Source organism: Octopus sinensis, linkage group LG20 (assembly GCF_006345805.1).
Source record: "Octopus sinensis linkage group LG20, ASM634580v1, whole genome shotgun sequence".
Taxonomy (NCBI): domain Eukaryota; kingdom Metazoa; phylum Mollusca; class Cephalopoda; order Octopoda; family Octopodidae; genus Octopus; species Octopus sinensis.
Window position 1 is genome coordinate 30,270,226 of NC_043016.1, and position 7,145 is coordinate 30,277,370.

Sequence of the window (7,145 nt, forward strand, 5' to 3'; positions counted from 1 at the left end):
TAAGTATTTCAAGATATTTTTATGTAATTTTGGTAAATATATCTGTTAAATTGAGATGTCAATGTATTTTCATTTTTGTGTAACTTAGACGACAAAATATTCACCACACCCTGTATGGTGAATGCACATGTGTGTGCGTGTATATATATATATATATATATATATTATATATATATAAAGGTATGCGTTTGTGTACATGTCCAATGATATTTAATACACCTGTGTACAGTCAAATATAGAATAACCTTTTGATGCAGAAATGGTCTCAAAAAAACAATTCTCTCAAGTTGTATGTATGAAAACACATTGGGCTATGAATGATATCGTCAGATTGTCATGTATATAGACATACATGCATACATACATTCATTCATACATACATACATACACACGCACATACATACATACATTCATTCATTCATACATGCATACATACACACACACATACATACATTCATTCATTCATTCATACATACATACATACATACATACACACACATACATACATTCATTCATTCATACATGCATACATACATTCATTCATTCGTACATACATACATTCATTCATACATACATACATACACACACACATACATACATTCATTCATACATACATAAATTCATTCATACATACATACATTCATTCATTCATACATACATTCATTCATTCATACATACATACATTTATTCATACATACATACATACATACATACATACATACATTCATTCATACATACATACATACATACATACATACATACATACATTCATTCATTCATACATACATACATACATTCATTCATTCATTCATACATACATTCATTCATTCATTCATACATACATACATACATACATACATACATACATACATACATTCATTCATTCATACATACATACATACATACATACATTCATTCATTCATTCATACATACATTCATTCATTCATTCATACATACATACATACATACATACATACATACATTTATTCATTCATTCATTCATACATACACACACACACACACACACACACACACACACACACACACACACACATACATTATTTGGAACAATTTTATTCAGTTTCCATGCTACTTCAAGTTTCACAAACCCCTAGCAAAGCCTGAAGGAGATGGACTCCTGTTAGGGGCCTGTGAAACTTGAAGTACCACAGAAATCAAATGAAACTGTTTAAAATGATACATGTAACTCCTACTAAATGTATTGAGTGCCCTTTTCTTTTGTTTGTCCACTCACTCATGTATATATATATATTCTTTTATTCTTTATTTCTTTTACTTGTTTCAGTCATTTGACTGTGGCCACGCTAGAGCACCACCTTTAGTCAAACAAATCGACCCCAGGCTTATTCTTTGTAAGCTTAGTACTTATTCTATAAGTCTCTTTTGCCAAAGCGCTAAGTTACAAGGATGTAAGCACCCCAACATCAGTTTGGGGGCGGGGACAAACACACACACACACAAATATATATATGTATATATATATGGAAAAAAGTCAAGATAGAAAATGCTAAAATAATTATATGATGGGCTTCTTTCAGTTTCTGTCTACCAAATCCACTCACAAGGCTTTGGTTGGCCTGAGGCTACAGTAGAAGACACTTGCCCAAGGCCCCAGAACCATGTGGTTGGTAAGCAAGCTACTTACCACACAGCCGCTCCTGTGTCTATATATTTATACTAGCAGTATAACCCGGCCTTGCCCGGGATTAAGTTACGATTATTAAGCTAATCAAGTTCTTTATTTCAAACCAAACTAAGTAATATAGATGTCAAATTTGGGCGAAATTAGTTATGTTATATATATATATATATATATATATATATATATATATATATATATATATATATATAATATAATACAAATATATATGGGCAACAGACACGAACAGACATACATACGTACACCTATTGCATGTTTTGTGCACGCATACATGTTCATAAAGAATGGAAAAACTATTGTTAAATTTGTAGATTAACACTCACACAATTTTCACTAAGAAAAAAAAGGGTTTTTTTTTTGCATGGAATCAACTACTCTGGCCTCAAAACCCTTTTTGTGGTCCGTGAAACAGAGTGGGGTGTGGTGGAAGCCTCACAAATTGTACCCATTTATATTGTGTAATTTACTGACAAATTATTACTCACCTCTTTGTTTTTTTGTTGTTAAATAAATGGATTGTCAACAAAACACTTTTTTACTCGGCGTAAAATAAAAACAAATCTCTTTCGCACCCAAAGTAATGTGTGTGTGAGAGAGAGAGGGGGGAGAAAGAAGAACAAAATAAAATAAATAAATGATTTAAAATAAATATATTGTAATTGCTGTGTGAGAAAGTATATATACTATGATTATAAAATATAGTGTGCCTTTCAAAAACAAAAACAAAAATTTTACATTTTATTTTTTATGAACATAGTCATTTACTCTCTCTCTCCCTCTCTCACTTTGTCTTCCCGTGAAACTCTCTGCCTCCTTCTTCCACTTTTCTTTATCTTATTTTTTTTTTGTTAGACACCATCAAAAGCAATAGCTGATATTTGTTATGGTTAAAAGCTATGGTTGAAAATAGATTTTTACCCTATCCGCGAGTGCCTCAGGAAAAAAATAAGTTGACAAAACCCAAATAGGATGTTGACAAATGTCCTCCTAAAATTTGAGCGACATGCGTGCTAATTTGTGGATGTGCATAAACTACAATCACGTACACACACACACAAGCACACACATCCACCCTTTTATAGATATGATAAATATTGAAGGAAATAGAAAAATACAATTGACAAATAAATAAAAAATACAATATAACAAATAAATAAAACAAATATATATCCTACAATTTGTTTCAATTCATATCCACTAGTGGATTTATAAAAATACATGGTTATATAAAATTCACATTTATATATATGGATTTTGTCAGGGTAATATTTGTCTAAAAAATAGACAAAAATTTCACGCATGAGTTGCTAAATCATAAAATAGATTCATCATCATCATCATCATCATTTAGCGTCCGTTTTCCATGCTAGCATGGGTTGGACTAGATTGATATATATATTTAATTAGAGGATATGTTAACCTTGTAAATGGATGGTTGCACCCTAGGAAATACTGGTTCAATACCTAGTATATTGGGGGAATGAAATTCCCTTAAAACAATAGTTATATATTAAGCTTATATATTTATATCCATTTAAAAGACTGCTGAAAGGAATTGATAGGTCCACATATAACATCCAAGGGTACATCTTTTTTTTTTCTCTCTGATGAAATTATACTCATGTCACATAAATGTAAATTTAATATGCAAATTTGTAATTAAATTATTGAGTACTAATTGAAATGGCAGTAAGAAACGAAAATGACTAATTTGTTAATAATAAACAATTATTGACTTCCTTATTTCCATTTTCTTTTCTTCTTTTGAATAGATATATTGCAAAACAAGTAAGTGATAAAAGATATGCCATCACTTTTTTTATCATATCAGTGCCGTATGTTTGTGTATTTTACATTCAACTATTGAGGTGATGGCTGAGAAATTCTCTCCTTCAGGAATGCGGCACTGAATTAGTTTAGCAGCTGTAATACTTTGATTGTCAGTGTGTTTCTAGATTTCAGTTTTTGGCATTTGCACAACTATAGTGAAGTAAGATGTTTCCTGTTGCAGCATGTTGATGCTGCAAAAGAAAATGGTCTAGTGATAATAATTGTAGCAGGAACTGTACCTGAAGTTTTTATTAATTCTTTTAGCTCAGTTTTTTCAGGTAAAATTGCTCCACCAGCAATTTTTCTGTCTCCTTAAAATTAACTTAGCAAAAACTAAGGCTTTAGATAGCAAGAAAGCAGGCAGGATCCTTCCCACTTCAGGTAAATAGCCCTGCTCAATATTTAGGAAACGTGCAAGCAGGAACTCCATACAGTGTACCTAGCACTATCTATGGATACACATGAGGTGCAGTGGACTAGCAGGAAGGTTATTACAAAAAGTAGTGTTTACATGTGGAAGATGCACAGAAGCCATAAAACTAGATACTCAGAAAAATTGGTTCCCTCAAATGCCCCAGATACTCTTTAGAGGTAGAGGGTGATTTCTGCTACCTAGGAGAACTAATTAGTAGTAGGAGAGGATGAACAGAAAGTGTAATAGCTAGAATAAGAATAGGATGGAGATAATTCAAAAAGCTTTTACTTCTGTTGGCAACCAAAGTTCTCTCTCTCTCTCTCTCTCTCTCTCTCTCTCTCTCTCTCTCTCTCTCTCTCTCTCTCTCTCTCTCTCTCTCTCTCTCTCCTGTCTCTAAGTGAAAGGTAAATTGTATGATGCATGTATACAAACAGTAATACTATATGGTAGTGAGATATGGGTCCTGAATGCAGAGGACACATGAAGGCTAAAGGAAAATGAAACTAGTATGTTCCACTGGATGTGCAATGTAGGTGTAAATGTGCAACAGAGTACTAATGCATTGAGTGAAAAGTTAGGCATAAGAGAAATTAGATGTAGTGTTCAAGAAAGAACACTGTGCTGGTTTGGTCATGTGATGCAGATGGCTGTAGACAGCTGCATAAATAAATGCTGATCACTTAAAATGGATGGAACTAATGAAAAAGGGAGATTCACAAAGACATGAGACGAAGCACCAAAGGCCAATTTCTGGACACTGAGCCTTAAGAAGGAGATAACAAATAACAGATGTTTGGTGCCTTGCTATAGTCAAAATTACCCTCCCATTACAGCAGAATTGTTAATGCTCCCTTCCCAGCTGGAGAGATCTTTTCCTCACAAAAGCCCTCATGTTTGTGCACACAAATAGCACCCATGCCAGCTCACGTAGGTAGCACCCATGGTGGTGCTATGTAGAAAGCACCCAACACACTCTGTAAAGTAGTTGTCTTTAAGAAGGGCATCCAGCCATGCTAAACCATACTGGAACCTTAGCTCTCCAGTTTGCCAGCTCTGGTCAAACTGTCCAACCCATGTCAGCATGGAAAACGAACGTTAAATGGTAATCATGATAATGAAGATGATGATATATATATATACATATATCATTCTTTATCCATTTTAGCCGAACAAATTGACCCAAGTGCTTATTTTTGTAAAGCCTGTACTTATTTTACCAATCTCTTTTGTTGAACATCCAGATTATGGGTGGAGGTGCTTATCTCCACTTTGGAAACATTAAGGACACAGGAAATGCGTCAAGTCCAACAGGAAGCGATGTTTCCTAGGGCTAAATAACAGTAGCATTCTTCCCTTTCATGGAACTGTCACATTAAGTTGACAACATGGTATCACTTTATACCAACTCCTGTTGCCAAAGAGTGGTGGGGGACACAAAGACACACAAACACAGGCACACATGCACGCACACACACACACACACACTACAGTAAAGGGAAATATGTAATATGTCTATATATATATATATGTGTGTGTGTGAGTATATATATATATACGCACACACGCAGATATATATATAGACATATTACATATTTTCCTTTACTGTAGTAAAATTGACTTACAGCTATTTCCATTAGTCATTATATGTTCATTATTGATAGGTCTACTAAATCATTAACGATTAAAAAAATTAATGCTAGTTTGTAAAAGTCCATATGTACACATACACACATATATATGTGTGTATGTATATATAATATATATATGTCTCTGTCTCTGTGTGTGCATGTATATATATATATATATATATATAATATATATATTATATATATATATATATATATATATATATATATATATATATAAGATAGAGAAATATTTTTTTTAATTCTCAAACGCGTCATAATGCTAATAAAATAGTGTGAACAGGATAAATGTATATATATATATGTATATATATGTATGTATGCATATATATATATATATATATGTATATATATATATATAATATTATATATATATATATATATATATATATATATATATATATATATATGTCATTAAAATTTATAAACTTTCAAGAGAATGTAAAATAATTCTTTTGTGGATTTGGTTCTCAAAACACATTAATGCTATAAATAATAGTTGTAAATGAACGCCACCATCATGCAAGCACTTGTCATTTGTTTCCAATTTTCATGGCAATATGTCTGGTCGTAGGGAAATATTAACTTCAGATTTGGTAACAGGAAGGACTTTCAGCCACAGAAAATCCATCTCAGCATTTCCATCTGACCCATATGCAAGCATGGAGAAGTAAATATCAACTGATGATGATGATGATAATGATGATGACAATATATAAAAAATTGGGAGGTTCTTCATTGTCACTCCATCTGCTAGAAACAGCAGCCAAACTTCTCTTAAGTGTCATCCTGCTCTTTAAAGAATAAGACAGGATGATCATAGTTGGAATACCTTTGATCATAAGTGTACCCATTCAGAACCAGTGGCTGGTAATAAAGTCACAGTTATGTCTAGGAAAAAATGTCACAATTAATTTATGGTGGCTAGTAATAAAAATCACAGGGAAAAAAGGGTCACAATTAATTTATGGGATCCAGACAAAACCCCTTCATACAACCCCCCTCACCTGGACAAAACACCTGTGACTTTTTTACCTGGATTCTCAGAGCCAACCTAGCATTAAACAGTAGCAGCATAAAATAGTTTTGTATATGGAATTTGGTTAGAAAGACAAAACAAAAAATATCTTATAATAACACAACTTTTGCTGTTCCTTGGAAAATGTGTAAATACACATATATTTTGGTAGTTTTGAATACATATACATTTACCACAATTGTGAAATTAGGTAGAACATTTACTGTAGAAAAACGAGCGAATTATTCACCGCAGCATATTGTACATACTAAAAGTGATCAAATCTGTATCAATATTTGGGGAGTGATCTCTTTTACTCTTTTACTTGTTTCAGTCATTTGACTGCGGCCATGCTGGAGCACCACCTTTAGTCAAGCAACTCGATCCTTGGACTTATTCTTTTTGTAAGCCCAGTACTTATACTATCGGTCTCTTTTTGCCGAACCGTTAAGTGACGGGGACGTAAACACTCCAGCATCAGTTGTCAAGCAATGCTAGGGGAACAAACACAGACACACAAACACACACACACATATATATATATATACATATAT